The sequence below is a fragment of the Lampetra planeri genome, chromosome 22, assembly GCF_965212315.1.
Source record: "Lampetra planeri chromosome 22, kcLamPlan1.2.h2, whole genome shotgun sequence".
NCBI classification, from domain to species: Eukaryota; Metazoa; Chordata; class Hyperoartia; order Petromyzontiformes; family Petromyzontidae; genus Lampetra; species Lampetra planeri.
Window position 1 is genome coordinate 4,733,987 of NC_136128.1, and position 21,033 is coordinate 4,755,019.

Sequence of the window (21,033 nt, forward strand, 5' to 3'; positions counted from 1 at the left end):
CTTGCACCCCCTACACTGGCGAGGGAACAGAAATCAGCATAAAGTAGGAGAAAACAAATAATATTAAATTAAACAATCATCCCCAAAAGGCCAACTAGAATGTTTTTGTTCCACGAATAATATATAATAATATATACGCATAATAACATCATCACTCAGTGAGGTTGGCTTTACAAGCCCCATCGAACCCTCTGAGGCAATGTCCACAACAAAGGAGGAATTTTGGTTGCATTTTGTTAATGCTGACAAATGCTCAACTCAACGCGTAGTCGGTGTTCTCCAAACAGTGCCTCTTTACCACATCCACAATGCTTGCATCGAATAGTTCCCTGGTGAGCACGTGCTATTGAGCATTAATGCGAAATATAAGAAAATTATATGCCCTTAAAGTTACATTTAGGCTTTCAAATATGTACAAGTGGTCAACACTCTGTACAAATGAAACTTAAAAACGCAATACAGAGATCGTAAAAACAAAACAAAAGATTCTTGATTATTAATTAATATTGAGTCCCCATGAACCATCACACTGACTCCGGTCACCCTCTCAGCAGTGGCTTTTGGCTCGCCATTGAACAAAGATGGTCAACTGCATTGTGCATGTTCAGTTGCGCTTTCGCGGCCATCTGGAATGCCCTTACTTCTGTAATACCGTTGAGGACTCTTGGACACCCGGGGTTGAGGCACACATATTTATTCCGCAACAGTTGTCACAACCGCGGACATACAATACTGGAGGGGGTATCGGCCCCCTCACCCGGCTAGCTGGGAATACGCTGCTAGCTATCTCTGACCTACCTCCTAGTCCTCCACTAACGGGCTAGGGGAGGCTGTCTGGCCCGACACTGGTAAGTCGGGCTACGGTACCCGGAGTCCCAGAGCACTAGCTCTGGTTCTCGGGACCACGCCGCTGGCTCGGTCCTGCGCGGCCCTGACAAGGGCGGCGTCCCAGGGGAGTCCAGGGCTCTAGCTAGACGATCTTCGGTCTTCACTGGTTTAGCTTTAACATTCTGCCCCGAGCCCTCTGACACATCCCCCTTTATACTCAACCCCCGCTGAGGGGTGGGGCCCCGGGCTGCCTGGTGCGGACGTCGTTGAGAGCACCCCCCCCCCGTGCACTCACGTAGCCCCGCCCACTGTGTTTGTTTCCCATAAGCTGCCATGCATAACGGCTCTCTCTCTAACACCCCTACACTTCCAATATTAGGAAGCTACTGGGAGCTATGCACTTGTAAGTCTGAATTGAAAACAAATTTCTTTAGAACTACTTTTTGTGGTTTGTTTGTTGTCCTTCCGCCACACCTCTGATTCGCACGGTTGGCGATGTACAGTGCGAAATAAGTTAAATGTACGTAGACACTGTGGCCTCAATAAATACATATAATAGGCGACGTTTCGAGCAGCACACAGGCCAGAGTGGCAGAGTAGAGTTTTTGCTGTTACATTTGAAGTGGCATAGAATAGTAATGTAGCAGCATAGCGCTGGCTGCTGGCGTGGAAGGGGATCTGCAGCTTATGGCAGCCCTGACATCAGCAGACCAGGTTATACACCAGAGGGGGATCTAGGGGAAAGGTCACAGAAGGGGCACACCAAGAGCCCGTTGGTAGGTTCTAGAAAAGGGGCGTGGCCGGGGGTGGAGCCAGGCCATGCTGACAGTTTAAGAAGGGCCCCTGTCAGGGGACCTCGGGGCTGTTTATTTTTAGTGGGACCCCTTTCGTGCTGCTCAAGTCCATCGTCGTCATCACCATTCTTCTCTTAGTCGCTGCAGTCGCCGTCGTTTGATGTCATGCTGTCATACAGTTGTTGGCTGTATCGGGCAGCGCCATTGGTGTTAGATGGCTCGTGTTGTGTATAGGCAAGGGTGTGTGTAGCCTAGGCGACTGTAGGGTGTGTGAAGGGAGATTGTGAGGAAATAGAAAGTTCTTCCAAGAATTACTGCCTTCCAAGTTGAACCACTACACATTTTCTAGAGTTGACAAGTCTACCTCCGAATACCCTACACGTGGAGATTAAGTAGTGAACCAGCAGTGTTCTGTTTGAGTTATTTTGGTTTATCTATTTACAGCACAGTAGTCCCTCGGTTAACAGCGACATCGGTTAAGGGTTTTTGAGATTAACGTTTCGCCTCCCATAGTGACCCCATGGTTTGACTAACGTTACAATTTTGATTAACGGCGTGTTAACATTATGCACACGGTCGTGCCAATTTTGGCCAATCCGAGCCATGCCCTCAGCCATGTATGTGCTGTTAGATCCCGACTGGCTTTGTTTACATATTGTTTTCTGTTTTTGCAGTGGATACAGCTCTCTTGCAAACTTTAGCTTATTTTGTACTTAAAATGTAATTCGATTAACTGATTAAAAACGTTATCCGAGGGACTTTCATCCTTACCATACGTTTTCAGATTTCTAGCTCAGAGGTTGTACTGTAAATACAATAAACAATTACAACTCCATGCGGTATCGAATCAATATGTTCACTCTTTGTGTAAAAAATAAGAAGCCTCCTTTTAATCCCCATTAGTTTGCCGGTTTAGTTTCAAGCCACTAAATCTAAGGTCCTGTTATAAGTGTAGAGGTGTATTGGTACGGATGGGAAACAAACACAAGGGGCGTGGTTATGGCCGTATACAGAGAAGGTGCTTACATCGACGTCCGCACCTGCCATCTCCCACGGCACCCTCCGGGGGGAGATTGCTATATAAGGTGGTGAGCCGGAGGGCTCGGGGTCGAGTGTTAGCTTTAACCAGCGAAGATTGAAGACCAGCTAGAATAGGCCCTGGAACTCCCCTGGCTCGCTGTCCTTGTCAGGACCGACCGGGGAAAGCCAGTGGCGTGGCCCCGAGAGCCCAGACCGATGTTCTAATAAGAGCCGGTCTTGAGACTCAGGGTGCCGTAATCCCAGCTTAACCAGGGCTGGGATAGATAGCCTCCCCTAGCTCTGTAGTGGAGAACCTGGGAGTAGGCTAGCCGGGTTAGACGTTGGGTCTCCCTGTTAGATGGGTGAAGGGGCCGATAACCCTTCGAGTGTTGTGTATCCCCGTCTCTGTAAATACGTTGGTGTTAATAAATAAGTGTGCCTCCAACTACGTCGTCCAAGCCTCCTGCAACTTACTACATCTGGTGTCGGAAGTGGCCTTTCAACGATGGACACACGAGGGACGACTCGTACCAGGGAGCCGGAGATGGAGGACACCTCGGCCGACTCGGCGCCCGAGATGGCCGAAGACGGAACCGAGCGGCCGGGGCCGAGTAAACCCAATCCACAACGCCAGGAAGGGTGGGGAGCGTCGGCTGAGGGACTTCGGCTGGCTCACTCCCGCCTGGCGGAACTGTTCTACGCTGCGGCCGCCATGTTGGAGGAGATCACGCGGCTGGGGGCTGGAGAAGCTGCACGGGGCGACGACGGCCGACACGCAGCGCCGCTTCCTGCCATCTCAACGCGGCCCGCAGTCAAATTTTCCGCCATCGCTACAGTGGGAGCAGAGGGCGGGGCCGGCCTACGTCAGGTGACCGCCGATTGCCAAGCAGAAGCCGCAACGTCATCAACACTGGCCAGCGCGTCACCAACGGAGCGACCGGCGATGCCATACGCTCTGCCCGCCCACATTGTACCGAGTGCCGGGAACGACGGGGCGCGATCCACGACCACGGACGTCGCATTACAGCAGCGACTACCACCCCTCAAAGAGTTCGTGGGCGAGGACGGGGACTGGGGAGGCTTCAGAAGACGGTTCCTCGCTCACCAGGAAATGGCGAATTGGATGGACGACGAAGCACTATGCGCGCCACCGGCGATGCTCGACAATGACGCCCTGGCTACCCTCACCTCGGCGCCAAAGGAAAAGCGCGCCATGCTGCAGTTGACGCTGCAGCTTCTGTCCGCTGTCTACGGGCCGCCTTCGGACTGCAGGCAAGTTGTTCCACGATCGCCATCGGGGCGCCAAGGAATCGCCCCTGGCTTTCCGAACAGCTCTCCTGGCCCTGGCGAAGGCAGCTTTTCCGCGGATGGACGAGGAAGGAGTGGACGCCATGGTGACTAAAAAACTGTTGCTGCTGGCAGACGAGTTGGACGATGCCGTCTTGGCACAAGATGACACAGAGATGTGTTCCTTGCTGGCCGCGCGCCACATCCACGCAAGTTTGCGGTCCCTGCGTCGCAAGGCCAGCAAGGCGGTGGCCGGGCATGCCATGGCAGCAACCACCCTCCCATCGGAGGAGGTCTGCATGGTGGAGCGGCCGGTGGAGTGGAGATGAGCGGGACCACAAGCTCGGAACGGACCGAGCCGCCAGGATCAGCCCAGGCCGTCTGGGGCGCTCACACGCTGCTACAACTGTGGCCTTCAGGGCCACGTGGCTTCGGGATGCCAGGCTCCTCGACGGCGCGGAGCGACGCCTCGTCCGGACGCCGCGCCACCTCTACCCAAGCTCCAGCAGCAGAATACGGCGAGTCGTGGCACCTCACATGTTTGGCCTACGCACACACCAGTCACACACTCACTCACTGCAACGAACAGGGGTCGCAAATCGCCAGGTGTTGCGTCGGAGTGTTCCAAAATGCGGCGGGCGCTCCAACCGGGACAGTGGTAGGAACTCGCCCATCGTGTTGTTGCCGCGTCGGCGGGGTCGTCGGTCGTGGTCGGTCACATTGATGGGGTTGAGGTGCGGGTTTTAATTGATACAGGAGCATCGGCGACTATTATATCCGATTTAATTCATAACATCCTTCCAGTTCAAAGCCGTCCTTTGCTCCCCGTTGAGGTTCCATGCTATGCTGCTAACGGGGGCTCGCTGGGCATCATTGGACAGATCCGCGTGCAAATTTGTATTGGGGACATCAAATTATCCGGGCCGGTATTGGTCTCCTCCTCGCTGGCGGTTCCGTGCCTGTTGGGGACGGATTTCTTGGCCAAAATGCCTATCCGTATATTGATCGACCAGGGTTGCATCGAACTCCCGTCGGGCCGACGTATGATTTTTTATCCTCCCCCGCTACTGAGCGTCGGGCATTTGCGACGGTGCAGGCGCTCGTGGCGAGGACTGTACGCGTACCACCGGGAGCTCAGATGCTCATGCCTCTTAGGTTGCGTCGGCCGTTTGCTAAGGGAGTTGCGGATCGGGGGGTCCTGTTGGGACCATCTAGAGCCGGGGTCAATGGACCTGATTTGCTAGCGGCTCAGACCATGGTGAAACAGGACGGGGACCCCTTCATTGCGGTCCTTAATGTGGGATCGCGAACGGCCATGGTTCCTCAAGGGACCGTGCTTGCACACGCAACGCCGGCACCCTGTGAAGAACCGGTCGTGGGTCGGGTGAGCACCGATCCTCCGTCGCGACCGCATTCGGACCGCTTTGCGCGGGATGAGTGGACCTGTCCGATTCACAGCGTGAGAGGCTTCGAGTTCTCCTGCGCGAGTTTTCCGACGTTTTTAGTCAACACAAATTTGATATTGGTTGTACTAAATTGCTGTGCCACCATATTGACACGGGTGACAGCGCGCCAATCCGCCAAAATCCTTTTCGGTTGAGTCCCGCCGAAAAGGATCATGTCAAATCGGCCGTAGACGACATGCTAGCCGCAGATATTATATCCCCTTTTACCAGCCCTTGGGGTTGCGCCGATCGTTTTAGTAAAAAAACACGACGGCTCACTGCGGTTTTGTGTCGATTTTCGTCGGTTTAACAAGATTTCCGTAGTCGACGCATATCCGCTTCCTCGGATGGATGAATCGCTTGATGCCCTAGCGGGGGCGCGGTTCTTTTCCACGTTGGATTTGCTTTCTGGATTCTGGCAGCTCCCTCTGGATGAGGAATCTAAACCTAAGACTGCTTTCCATACGCCGCATGGGCTTTTTCAATTTAACCGCTTGCCGATGGGGCTACATTCTGCGCCGGCAACTTTTCAGCGGTTAATGGAATTGGTCTTGGCGGGGTTGCAATGGGATTCATGTTTAATTTACTTAGACGATGTCATCGTCTTTAGTAAAACATTCGATGACCACCTCCAGAGGTTGCGTGCTGTTTTCCTCAAAATGCGGGCTGCCAATTTGAAATTCAAACCGCAGAAGTGTAATTTGCTCCGTGAATCGGTGCGGTATTTGGGTCACATTGTCGGACGCTCGGGGATTGCCACGGATCCCGCCAAAACGAAATGTGTCAGCTCCTGGCCAACTCCCACTTTGGTGGGGGAGGTCAGGAGTTTCATTGGGTTCGCGTCGTATTACCGACGGTTTGTAGCTGACTTCGCTACAATCGCGAAACCCTTGCATGCCTTGACGTCCAAGGGAGTCAAGTTTCATTGGGGACCGGAGGAGGAGGCTGCTTTTCGCTCCCTCCGGGATGCCCTGGTGGGGGCTCCGCCATTGAGTTATCTAGATTTTTCACAACCCTTCTTGCTCGATACAGACGCAAGCAACACGGGCATTGGGGGCGTGCTTTCGCAGCTCATTGGGGGCGTAGAGCATGTGGTAGCTTACGGTAGTCGGGTGTTGTCTCCGGCGGAACAACGGTACTGCGTTACTCGTCGGGAACTATTGGCGATCGTTTATTTCATTCAGCAGTACCGCCCATATCTGTATGGTCGACATTTCACCGTCCGTACAGATCATGCGGCGCTGCAGTACGCCTTGCGGATTCAACAACCATCGGGACAGTTGTCTCGATGGTTGGAGATTCTCCAAGATTTCGATTTTGTCACCACATATCGTAAGGGCGTCCGCCACACGAACGCTGACGCTCTGTCATGTTTGCCGCCCACTTCCGAGTGCGCTTGCCACTTGGGTTCAGGGCATTGTAGACCTCCGAATGTGATCGCTGATTCGGTCCTTGCGGCCGCCGCCGATGCGCCTTCAACTTCGGGTCCTATCGAGCAAGAAGGGAGGGATTCCTTGCTGGGGTTGTCCGTGGCGGAGTGGGGACGCCTCCACATGGAGGAAACCTCCCTCCTCGCTTTGCGCCGTCGCATCGGGGGGGTTGGTCAGGGGGCGCAAAAGTTGACTCGTCGGGGTTGTTCCAGGAGTTTTTAATGCACTGGGATGGGAGATCCCGCCGCCACCAGCTGGTGGTGCCTTCCGCATTGAGGGGTAGAGTGGTGTGGGCTGTGCATGAGCGGCTCCTTCACCTTGGGACTCACAAGACCCTTGCCATGCTCCAGCTCGATTTTTCCTTGCCGGGCATGGCAAGGGACGTGGGTGATCTCTTGGGGTCGTCCACTCAATGCGCGCAGAGGAAACCACCGGCGAGGGGGTCCAACCCTCCGCTGCAGTCGATAAAAGTTTCCCGGATTAACGAGCTCGTTGCACTGGATATTCTCTGGCCATTTCTTAGGGGAAATAGGTACTTATTGACAGGGGTTGAATATTTCACGAGATGGCCTATGGCCTGGCCCCTAGCTAACCAGTCGGCAGCAGCCATCGTGGAGGCCTTTGTCCAGGGCTACGTCCTCGACAAAGGTGCTCCGGAGTGGCTGCTGACCGACCAGGGTAAAACATTTTCCGGGAAACTCCTCCGCGAAGTGTGCGAGCTCCTGGGTATGGAGAAAATTCGGACCTCCCCATATCACCCGCAAACTGACGGGATGGTGGAATGGCTGCATCGGACTATCACGTCCATGCTGTCCCAACAGGTCTCTGAATCCCAGACCAATTGGGACCTTCACATTGCGGGGGTTTTGGCAGCCTACAGAATGGCTCCTCATGCGGCCACCGGATTTTCGCCTTTCTTCCTGATGTATGGCCGCGAGGCTAACCCACCTGTTGCGACTCAGCTAAAGCTCTCGACGCCGCATGCAAACTCTAAATTGTCCGACCACGTCAAATTTAACATCGATAAATTAACAGAGGCGCGGGAGGCGGCCATACAGAATTCGGAACTCCGCCAGAGGGCGAATGAGAGGCTTAGGCTGGGTCGGGCACATGTGCTCCAATGGCAACCGGGGGACAAGGCGTGGTTGCACTGTCCCCAAGTGCCACTGGCGACCTCGTCTAAGCTGGTACGGCCGTGGCGGGGGCCCGTGGAAGTCGTGCAGGTCTTGCAGCCACAATGTGTACACGTCCGATGGGGAAAGCGTCGGTGGTACGTGCACCCCTCCAGGTTGAAACCGTTCATTGCGCCCCATGTTCCTCACACACACACGCGTGGCCAAACGTGTGAGGGGTCCACCGACTCCCCGACTTCGCTGCTTTCGACTGACTTGTCACCGACTGTTCCACCTCCAGGTGCACCGGGATTGACGTGCCCACGTCCTGTGACCCCACCTGGGGGGGTCGGGGGTAGCTCATTGGACATACCGGATGCGCCCGCACCCAAACTATTGACGCCCACCACTGGTCCAACCGGGGCTGCCCCTTGTGACGGCCCCGCTGCAAGAACGCGCGCCAAAACGCGCAGACTTTTGTGAGGTCGGCCGCTGGTGGGGACCTTGCGGGGGGGCATCCTGGGCGCTTGTATATATGTTGTGTGTTTATGGGATGGGGTATTTATTCGGAGGGGGGGTGCGTCGGGTCGTTTTTTTTTCTTTTTTCCCTCTGTTGGTTGCTGGTTATTGTTGTTAAAGTTACGCGAGGCACACGCGAATTCGGGGGGGGAGACATCTTGTTGGGATTTTGTTGCAGCCGGGGGCGCCTGCGGGCTGTACAGGGGGGGGTGACGCAGAGGTGTATTGGTACGGATGAGAAACAAACACAAGGGGCGTGGTTATGGCCGTACGCAGATGTAGTGGTGATACGCGCTGGGTGTATATGTCGTGTGCCAGCGCGTATGTACGGGTGTGTGTGTGGTGACGCGCGCTGACGGGGAGGAGCAGGCGTCAGTGCGCGGGTGGGGGTAGTGCTGCTGATTGGCTGTGTGCCGGTGACGCGCCCAGAGGGAGTGATCGGGTAGCAGCGCGGTGTGATTGGTCGGGGAGTGGAAACACGCGCTGAGCGGAACCGGATCGTAGGGATAGCGCGTGGGGATTGGGTAACTGAGGAGCGGTGCCGACGTTGAGGTCCGCATCCGCTCCGTCTCCCGGGAAGAAGGGGTATATAAGGTGATGCACAGAGGAGCAGGGGGCAGAAGTGGAACCATCTAAGAATGAAGACGAAGGTGCAGAGATAGAGCCCGGAGAGGAGAGTAATGGAGAGTAGAGGAGAGTACGGTATAGTGTGTAGCCAGCGAGAGAGAACGGTCTACACGAGCTGAGTACGGTATAGTGTGTAGCCAGCGAGAGAGAACGGTCTACACGAGCTGAGTAATGTATAGTGTGTAGCCAGCGAGAGAGAACGGTCTACACGAGCTGAGTAATGTATAGTGTGTAGCCAGAGAGAGAGAGAACGGTCTACACGAGCTGAGTAATGTATAGTGTGTAGCCAGAAAGAGAGAACGGTCTACACGAGCCGAGTATGCATACGGTGTAGCCAGAGAGAGAGGAAGGTCTACACGAGCCGAGTATGCATACGGTGTAGCCAGGGAGAGAGATGCAAAGTCTACACGAGGCGAGTGGAGAGTGTAGCAGAGGCGCAGAGTCTACACGAGGCGAGAGAGGAGTGTAGCCGAGGCGCGGAGTCTACACGAGGCACAGAGAGTCAGCAGCACAGAATCCAGAGTCAAGAGAAGCGCATTGTGAAGAAGAGAGGCCACGCGTTGTATTGTTACAAGTCAAGATTTAATAAAAGAAGTGTGTTCCCGTCAAGGAGTTTCCTGCCGTCATTTCCAATACTTCATCTGGCGTCAGAAGTGAAACGGGCTTCCAAGTATGGAGACGAGGAAGACCCGTAGGACCCACGGGATTGACCGCGAGGAAGACCTGGACGACTCGGGGCCGCTGGTGGCGGGGGGTGAGGAAGAGGACTTGCCCACGCTGCAGGGTCCGTCGACGGCGCCGGCCGAGCGACCGGGGACCGACGCCGGGCTTCGTGAGGCGCACTCCCGACTGGCGGAGCTGCTGCTCGCCGCCGCGTCCATCTTGGCGGAGATCAGCTCGTCGGGAGGAGCGGGGACGGTGGGGGACATTTTACAAGGTCGCCCCGCAGATTCCCGCCAAAACGAATGGGGGATTCCCGCCATTGCGCCTGGGCCTACTTTTGGCGGGAACGGCGAGCGCCACGTGGTGGTGGGTTCCCAAGCGCGCGCATCGACGTCATCAGCGCGCGAGGGGGTCCGCCATCTTACGTCTGCTGCTGGAGCCGCCATCTTAGACACCGACGGACAGGCGGAGAGGAACCACGAGGCGGATGACTTCATTTTTCAGCAGCGCCTGCCCACGTTGTCAGCCTTCAAGGCGGAAGGCGGAGACTGGGGCCAATTTCAGCGAAGGTTTTTGGCGCATCAAGAGATGTCAGCGTGGTCCGATGCTACGGCGCTGCGGGCATTGCCCGCCATGCTGGACGACGATGCGCTCGCGGCCTTCAGGGCCGCACGGAAGTCGGACCGCTCCACGCTGAAGGATGCGCTGGGTTTGTTGGCCAGGGTCTACGGGCCTCCCTCTACGTGCCGCCATCAGTTCTACGCAAGACGGAAAGCGGCCACGGAGACCGCGCTGGCCTATCGCACGGCGTTGCTGGCTCTTGCTGATGCGGCGTTCCCTCGGATGGACGAGGAGGGCCAAGACGCGATGGTTTTGGAGCAGCTGCTCAAGTTGGCGCAGGACCTGGGGGTCCCTATCAACACAGCTGACGAGATTGATATTTCTTCTTTGAGAGTCGCCACGAGTATTCAAGCGCACGAGGCCCTACAACGGAAGCAAGGCGTTGGTTGCAACGCTGCTGTCGTCGCAGCCCCGGGTTTGGTGGTCGCCGAACCCCAAGTCGTCAGCCCACGAGAGGAGGCGTTCGCCACGGGACGACCAGGGGACTGGAGGCCGGGGGCCCGGTCGCCTCTGCGATCGGGCCGAAAGTCGGAGCAACCAAGATCTACTCCGACCCTCGTCACGTGCTATAACTGCGGCCTCCGGGGCCACGTGGCGTCCGGGTGCCGCGCTCCGCGGCAGCGCGCCATGGGAGCTCGGCTGGACGACGACCGAGAGCCCAAGTCATCTCTACAATCCCCGGCAAGTCGCGGCACCTCACACGCTCGGCCTGTTTATTCGGCACACTTGGGACGCCGCGTTGCGGCGGAGGAGGGCCGGTTAAGGTTCGGGGATTCGGTTCGGCGAGGGGGGTTCGGCCGGGACCAGGGAGACATTGAATGGGCGGAATTGGGGCATAGAATTGTGGCTGCTTCGGCGGGTTCGTCCGTTGTTACGGGATCTATTGATGGGGTTGAGATTAGGGTGTTAGTGGACACGGGGGCATCGGCAACTATTATATCGGACCTCATTTATAATATTCTTCCGGTCCAAGGTCGTCCGCTGCTTCCAGTGGATGTGCCATTTTACACCGCTAATGGGGGATCGTTGGGCATTATCGGTCAGGTTAGGGCGTCCATTTGCATTGGAGATATCAAATTGTCGGGACCCGTTTTCGTTTCGTCTTCTTTGGCAGTTCCGTGTCTTTTGGGCACTGACTTTTTGGCTAAAATGCCCATTAAAATTCTTATCGATCAACGATGCATTGAACTGCCATCGGGTCGCCGGATTTCATTTTTGACGGGCCCTACTGACATTCGGACGGCGTGCGCTACGATACAAGCGGTGGCGACGCAGACAGTGCAAGTGCCCCCGGGTTCACAGATGTTGATTCCCCTCCGGTTGCGGAAACCATGGGTGAGGGAGGCTTCGGGACAGAGTATGCTTTTGGGTCCTTCTAACAAGGCTGTCGGGGGTCTTGATTTATCGGTGGCTCACACTTTGGTGCGGGCTGACAGGGATCCGTTTGTGATGGTTTTGAACGCGGGGTCGCGACCAGCTGTCATTCCGCAGGGCACCGTGCTGGCTCACGCGGCGCAGGTCCCTGGGGATGATGGGTTGGTTGCGCAGGTGGGCTCGAGCCCCGCGCGGAACGTTGAGCCAAGGGAAGACCTTGAGTGGGTCCATTCGTTATGTGCCGCCTCGGACGATTTGTCGGCGGCACAGTTGGGTGCGCTGCGCGAGTTGCTCATTGAATTCTCTGATGTATTCAGTAAACATAAGTATGACATTGGGTGCACGGATTTGTTGCACCATCACATTGAAACGGGCGATGCGGCGCCGGTCAGGCTAAATCCCTTCCGACTGAGTCCCGTGGAGAAGGAACATGTTCAGTCGGCTGTTAACGATATGCTAGAAGCCGATATTATTTCGCCCTCCTCTAGCCCGTGGGGAGCGCCTATTGTGCTGGTTAAGAAGCAGGACGGGTCCCTGCGATTCTGCGTTGATTTCCGTCGCCTGAATAAGATCTCTGTGGCTGACGCGTATCCGCTCCCCAGGATGGATGAGTCCCTCGATGCTTTGTCTGGTGCGCGATATTTTTCGACTCTTGATTTGTTATCGGGGTTTTGGCAGTTGCCGCTCGACGAAGAGTCGAAACCTAAGACAGCATTTCGGACTCCAGGGGGGCTGTTCCAGTTTAACCGGTTACCCATGGGACTTCACTCCTCTCCAGCGACGTTTCAGCAACTTATGGAGCTGGTTTTGTCGGGCTTGCAGTGGGATACATGCTTGATTTATATGGACGATGTCATTGTTTTCAGTAAAACGTTTGAAGAACACCTCCGGCGATTGAGAGGGGTGTTCTTGCGAATGCGATCGGCTAAGTTGAAATTTAAACCGGCCAAATGTCACCTCCTTCGTAGGTCCGTTAGATACTTGGGTCACATTGTCGATTCTTCGGGGATCTCCACCGATCCTGCGAAGACGGATTGTGTCGGTTCGTGGCCGACACCTACGTCCGTTTCCGACGTGCGTAGTTTCATCGGGTTTGCTTCTTATTATCGGCGGTTCGTTGAGCACTTCGCCACTATTGCAAAACCCTTGCACGCTCTAACGGCGAAGGGAGTGAAGTTCAAATGGGGACCGGAGGAGGAGGCCGCGTTTCGCTCCCTCCGGGACGCCTTGGTGGGTGCCCCACCCTTGTGTTATCCCGATTTTGCCAGTCCCTTTTTGCTGGACACGGATGCTAGCAACACGGGCATTGGGGGGGTGCTATCCCAAGTCGTTGGGGGTGTCGAAAGAGTTGTCGCCTACGGTAGTAGGGTGTTGTCTCCGGCGGAGCAGCGCTACTGTGTCACCCGTCGCGAGCTGCTTGCCATTGTTTTTTTTGTGCAGCAGTTTAGGCCATATCTTTATGGTCGTCACTTTACAGTCCGAACGGACCACGCGGCGCTACAGTATTCATTGAGGGTCGCCCAGCCCTCGGGCCAGTTGTCGCGTTGGTTGGAAGTCCTCCAGGACTATCAGTTTACGACTACGTACCGTAAGGGGTTGCGACACACGAATGCCGATTGCTTGTCGCGGTTGTTGCCTTGTGATGAATGCGCGTGTTTGTCGGGATCGGCGCGCTGTAAACCGACGCTTGCGGGGGAGATGGGGGCACTGGCTGCGACAGCGGGCGCACCGATCAGGGATGATTCCACTGCCTCTCAGGGTCGGGACTCGCTGCTCTCGCTGTCGCTCAGCGAATGGGGCCGCCTCCAGATGGCGGACAGCTCGCTGCTAGCATTGCGCCGCAAGGTTGGGGGTCCCGAGGGGGACCAGGAGCGTACCGGCTCCTATGTACTTGAGCAGGGAGTGTTATTGAAATGGGACAGTTTGTCCCGGCGGAACGCACTCGTGGTGCCTTCCGCTGTGAGGGGGAGGGTTGTCTTGGCGGCACACGAACGCCTCTTGCACTTGGGAGTTAACAAGACGCTTGCCCTGCTTCAGCGTGACTATTACTGGCCGGGAATGGGAAGTGATGTGGTGCATATTCTGAAGGGGTGCGTTGAGTGCGCCAGGCGTAAACCACCGGCCGTGGCAGCTAATCCTCCGCTGCAATCTATTCAGGTCTCGCGTACCAACGAGCTCGTTGCACTCGATATTTTGGGGCCCTTCCCAGTCACGCCGAGAGGGAATAAATATTTGTTAGTGGGGGTCGAATACTTTACCCGATGGCCTATGGCGTGGCCTCTCGCTAACCAGTCGGCAGCGGCTGTGACGGATGCCTTCGTCCAGGGCTATGTCCTGGACAAGGGGGCTCCCGAACGCCTGCTGACCGACCAAGGTAAAAATTTTTCGAGTAAATTGTTGCAAGAGGTGTGCGATCTGTTGGGTACCAAGAAGGTGCGTACCTCCCCGTACCACCCGCAGACTGACGGGATGGTGGAGAGACTCCACAAAACCTTGACTTCCATGCTGTGCCAGCAGGTGTGCGAGGCACATGTAGATTGGGACCTGCAGGTCCCGGGAGTCCTTGCCGCGTATAGAATGGCCCCCCATGCAGCTACGGGGTTTTCCCCATTCTATTTGATGTACGGTCGGGAAGCTGACCCGCCAATAGAAACGCAACTTGGCCTGTCCGCTCCACGAACTAATTCTAATTTGGCAGAACATATTAAGTTTAATATTCACAAGCTGACAGAGGCGAGGGAGGCCGCACGGCTTAATTCGCGGGCTCGCCAAATTGCTAATGAACGGTTGCGGGCACGGAAGGTGTCCATGCACGAATGGAAACCAGGTGACAGGGCCTGGCTGCATTGCCCTCAGGCACCCTTGGCTACGTCGCCTAAATTGTTGAGACCGTGGAGGGGACCCGTGGAGGTCGTGCGCATTGCACGGCCCCAGTGCGTTCAGATAAAGTGGGGAAAGCGCCGTTGGTACGTTCACCCCTCCCGACTGAAACCGTTCTCGCCTCCATATGGCCTCCCCGTGTGTCGTGATGGCCGGGCGTGTGACGTGACCGGCGACCCAGAGGGGGAAATGTCTCTGCCTGATCCACACGTATTTTCGCCTGATCTGCTCCCAGGTGTCTCGGAACTGACAGCTGCCGATCACCGGCGGCCGGATCTCCGCGGCGGGGCCGGCCCCTTCAGGCCCGTTCCGCGCCGTCTGGAGCAACCGGAACCGCCGGACGGTCGTCAGTGTCCCGCCCCATACGATGGACCAGCCAGACGGACTCGCGCCAGGTCGTGCTACTTTGCATGACCTGCCTCGTGAGGAGTCGGGGCAGTTGGAGCGCCTCGTCACTGCGTGTAGTCGCAGGGACGTGGGGCGCGTTCGTTTCGAATTTGCTCGTATCGTGTTATTGTTGACTTTTCGTGTTCATTGTCAATCTGTACATAGTTATTCTTGTTGTTGTTGTTGTTGTGTTATGTTACGGGGCACACTCGGGGGGTTACGGGGTTTTTTTTTGTTGGTTGTCGTTTTATCGTCGCGGTTGGTTGTTGTTAGCAGCCGGGCCGGCTGCGAGCTATGTGGGAGGGGGTGATGTAGTGGTGATACGCGCTGGGTGTATATGTCGTGTGCCAGCGCGTATGTACGGGTGTGTGTGTGGTGACGCGCGCTGACGGGGAGGAGCAGGCGTCAGTGCGCGGGTGGGGGTAGTGCTGCTGATTGGCTGTGTGCCGGTGACGCGCCCAGAGGGAGTGATCGGGTAGCAGCGCGGTGTGATTGGTCGGGGAGTGGAAACACGCGCTGAGCGGAACCGGATCGTAGGGATAGCGCGTGGGGATTGGGTAACTGAGGAGCGGTGCCGACGTTGAGGTCCGCATCCGCTCCGTCTCCCAGGAAGAAGGGGTATATAAGGTGATGCACAGAGGAGCAGGGGGCAGAAGTGGAACCATCTAAGAATGAAGACGAAGGTGCAGAGATAGAGCCCGGAGAGGAGAGTAATGGAGAGTAGAGGAGAGTACGGTATAGTGTGTAGCCAGCGAGAGAGAACGGTCTACACGAGCTGAGTACGGTATAGTGTGTAGCCAGCGAGAGAGAACGGTCTACACGAGCTGAGTAATGTATAGTGTGTAGCCAGCGAGAGAGAACGGTCTACACGAGCTGAGTAATGTATAGTGTGTAGCCAGAGAGAGAGAGAACGGTCTACACGAGCTGAGTAATGTATAGTGTGTAGCCAGAGAGAGAGAACGGTCTACACGAGCCGAGTATGCATACGGTGTAGCCAGAGAGAGAGGAAGGTCTACACGAGCCGAGTATGCATACGGTGTAGCCAGGGAGAGAGATGCAAAGTCTACACGAGGGGAGTGGAGAGTGTAGCAGAGGCGCAGAGTCTACACGAGGCGAGAGAGGAGTGTAGCCGAGGCGCGGAGTCTACACGAGGCACAGAGAGTCAGCAGCACAGAATCCAGAGTCAAGAGAAGCGCATTGTGAAGAAGAGAGGCCACGCGTTGTATTGTTACAAGTCAAGATTTAATAAAAGAAGTGTGTTCCCGTCAAGGAGTTTCCTGCCGTCATTTCCAATACTTCACAGAGAAGGTGCTTACATCGACGTCCGCACCTGCCATCCCCCACGGCCCCCCCCCCCCTCCCCGGGGGGAGATTGCTATATAAGGTGGTGAGCCGGAGGGCTCGGGGTCGAGTGTTAGCTTAAACCAGCGAAGATTGAAGACCAGCTAGAATAGGCCCTGGAACTCCCCTGGCTCGCTGTCCTTGTCAGGACCGACCGGGGAAAGACAGTGGCGTGGCCCCGAGAGCCCAGACCGATGTTCTTATAAGAGCCGGTCTGGAGACTCAGGGTGCCGTAATCCCAGCTTAACCAGGGCTGGGATAGATAGCCTCCCCTAGCTCTGTAGTGGAGAACCTGGGAGTAGGCTAGCCAGGTTAGACGTTGGGTCTCCCTGTTAGACGGGTGAAGGGGCCGATACCTCTTCGAGTGTCGTGTATCCCCGTCTCTGTAAATACGTTGGTGTTAATAAATAAGTGTGCCTCCAACTACGTCGTCCAAGCCTCCTGCAACTTACTACATAAGCATCAAATGCTCTTTTCTCTACCTTCAAGATGCATTATCAGTGCCCTGATTAAAGATGAACATTCAAAAACGGAGTTAATGTTTTCTTATTTTAATAGACATGATGATCCCTATTTCTACAGAAGGTTATTGCAACTGCTTATTTTACATTGATGCATTCATAAGCATGATTCAAGAAAGGTAGTGCGCTTTGCTTTGGCGAGGTCAAGGGGTAGTGAAGAATTGACAGATGATCGCTTTTATTACAAAATGGGAGCTGACTACTAATTATGCACTGACATTTTGATCAGCCTTTCTTCGAGTTGAACTTTGTGAATAGAATCACTGCTATAGCATGGCTCATGGGCAGGGAACCACCTAGCCTACATCATTGACATGTTGCACTCATATGTCCCCTCGAGGTCCCTAAGATCTGGGGATGACGATCTTCTCTGCATTCTCAGCTCGAGTCTTCGGTCTATAGGTGACCGAGATTTTCCCCCGTGTAGCCCCCATGCTATGAAACGCTCTTTAAACCTATTTATACGCTTTCACTTATGAAATTTGTATTTAATATATTAAAAGTTTCTTAAAATGTATTTATAATATAATTCATTTTCTGCTGAGTATCTGCTATTTCCTGTAAAATGCTTTGAAATCATTGATGAAAATCGCTATATAAATTGAATTATTATTATTAAAATAATGGACAAATTGCCAGCTGTCTATAACGCTAAACACAAAAACATAACCCCCCCCTTCCCCCAAATCAAATCTTGTTTTACATGTTTACACATTACTTCTACATTTTGATAGAATTAATACATGGTATATATCCTTCCTAAAAATGTTTCCTACGTATGGACAGAATATAATTTACACTATGTCCTTTATATTTTGTTGGATGCATGAGAGACAGAGGTTCCCAACATTTTGATTGTTATGTTATACCCCCTAACCTAACCCACAAACTGTGCTCATACCTTCCAGTGTATGCTACTGTACTGCACATACACATACGTTAAGCAATTTAACTCTTGCATTTTAATTACATTTGTCAGCACTTAACACTGAACGCATTTAGTTTGTGCAAAACGACAATTTAATATTAACATTCCAAGGCTTGGGACACATCCCGGCAGACGTTGCTAGATCTGAAATCGCTGCTATCCTCAAAATAGCTGAGAAACCCATTAGCAACATCAGCAAGGACGAGCGTTTTGAACTCTCTCAATTAAAAAAACAGATGACATAGTCATCCTCTCAGCCGACAAGGGCAATGCCACTGTCATCATGGATAAAACCACTTACAACAATAATATTCAGGACCTTCGTAATGATGGCAGCTATACCAAAATCAACAGAGATCCCACCAACCGCCTAGCTACAAAACCAACAATATCATCACTAATTCGACTTCTCTTATCGATTCGAACAAGCAACGCTCTCTAAAACCTTCGGCTGCTAGACCACCCAGATTTTATGGCCTTCCAAAGATCCACAAAAATGGTATCCCGCTCCGTCCTATCGTCTCTACGATTAACTCACCCACCTACAAACTGGCCCAATTTATGTCTGAGACCCTGCTTCCACCTCAACTGTACTTAACTCAGCTCACTTGATTTATCTAATCAAGGACATCTCACTGTCTCCAGATGATTTACTTTTCAGTTTAGATGTAGTCTCACTTTTCACCAAGGTACCTGTACCTGATACCATTGCAATCATTGAAGACTTGGTCCAACAGGGACTGAATCCAGATGTACCAACTTTGGTAAGACGCTGCCTTACCAACACTTACTTCACCTAGAATGGTACATTTTACAAAAAAAGAGGGTACGCCAATGGGTTCTCCCTTATCACCATGGATAGCGAATTTTTTCATGGACAAATTTGAGCCAGATGCCATCCAGATATCCACCCTACGTCCTTCCTTGTGGAAGAGATACGTAGATGACACGTTCGTCATCTGGCCACATGGCCTGCCCGCACTGAACCAATTTCTCAACCACATCAATTCAATACACCCATCTTTCAAATTCACCATGGAAGTGGAAAAGGATGGCAAGCTACCATTCCTGGATGTTTTGATCGAGAAGAGACCTGATGGCTAGCTGGGACACTGTCTACAGGAAAGCCATCCACACGGATGCCTATCTAAAGCCTGACTCCCACCACCATCCAGCCCAGAAAAAATCCCTCATCAAAACACTAAACCATAGGGCCCATTTCATCGACGACCAGCATCACCTAGCCAGCGAGCTGGAACACGTACACCAAGCCATCAGGATGAACGGATATTCTGACCGTACAATCCGCAAAGCTGTCTCCCCAGCCATGGGGAGACAAACAATACCATCACTTTGCCATACATAGCAGGGGTTACCAAAATATTTCCAAAATCTTAAACAAACACAAGATCCAGGTTCGTTTCAACACAATACACAATCCGTTATTTGATCGCATCTGTAAACGATGTGATTCCTGATATGCATTACCCGGGTGTCTACAAACTGAGTTGTGGCTGCGGCAGCAGTTACATTGCGGAAACGAAACGACGTCTTGGACCGAAACACGGTAGGACCAATACCTCTGCCGTTGCTGATCATTCTTTTAACGCAGTGGGCTCACACAAAATTGACTTTTACAAGACGAAGGTACTCTGCAAACCTACCGGCTATTATCAGCGATTTGTTCATGAAGCCATCCAGATATTTAAACACACACAAAACTTTAACCGAGAAGATGGGTACAAACTGAGCAATCATTGGAAGGACGTTATGAACCAGGTAAAGTCTTAAATGACTGTGATGTTTCCATCCTACCTGCCTATGTCAGCTGTTATTTCCGACTCCTTGTGTGTGTCTCTCTCTCTCTCTGTGCCTCTCTCAGATCTCTTTCCCGGTGACTCAGGAGCTGCTGCGGGGTCCAATTTCTGCCCCGCCCCCTTTCTCCCCCTCCTTTCTCTCTCCCCCCTACCGCCGATACCTATATAACCTCGTGCCACGACAGCTCTCTCGCCTACTTCAGCAGTTTGTTCTTGCTGTAGTTGTCTCACCTGATGACGATTGCTTGTGTTGCGATCGAAACGTCGTGATCTATTATTTTTCTACCTATGTGACTTTACCGAAAGAACCAAAGTGTATGGATTCCAATAATGTTTCCAACGATCACTATTGTAGTGTGCATGTTGATTCACTTACCATCGACATGGGGTATAAGGAGGGGAGACTGCAGCTCACTGCATGTGAAGGGCTGGAGAGATTTTAGAATGGGCTTTGAGGATTTATTTTTTGTGCGCTTGTAAAATAAATGTCAATATTATGTAAATTGTGTAAAATAAATCATTAAAATAATATAAACTCAATGTAAATAATATGACAGATCCAAAGGACATCTGAAATCCTCAACGCAAGTGCTCACTCAATTTCATAAAACAGACAGGTACCCAGTATTCCCTTGTTATTTGCGAACTTGCTAGCCGCGATTTTGGTTATCGGCGAACCCCATCTGAAACTCTACACGACTGCATCGAGAGAGAGATAAAGTGATGAGATAAAGTAATGAGAGAGAATGTGATGACATAAAGTTGATTAGAATGTGATGCAAGGAAGTGATGAGGTAAAGTGATGAGATAACATGTATTTAATCGCTTAGTACATATGTATTGCTGGTTATTAATTTGAAAAAGTTTTAGAAGGCCATATTATCCACGAGATTTGCTATTCACGAACATGTCCGTAAACGTATCCCCCACGAATAACGAGGGACCATTGTATGCAATAGCTTTGTAATTACGAGTGCACACGTGAGCAGCACTGCTTAGTAACCCCTGCGTGGCATTATTATCATGCAACCACTGCCACTACACGATTTTTTTCACATGCCCCCTAGACATGTCGCGCATACCCTCAACTGGTACGTGTTCCACAGGTTGGCAAGCGCAGTGTTATATACCATAACGATTATAGCAAAACAATGCAAGCTCTCTCCTGGCGTGGTGTTATCTACCTCACCTGGTATGCAGGTCGTGGGTTCAGTCCCAACCCTGATGCCTGTATATTTAGTGTGTGCATGTTTTCCCCGTGCCTGTGTGCATTTTTTTCTCTGGGTCCTAAAGTGTTTCCTTCCACATTCAGAACTATGCGTTTAGATTATATCGTTTAGATTATTTTTCTGCAAAATAAATTGTGCACGCGCTACGCCACTTCGTTGTGCACTAATTTGTGACCAGGTCGCCCTAAAAAATGAGATAACAACTCAGTG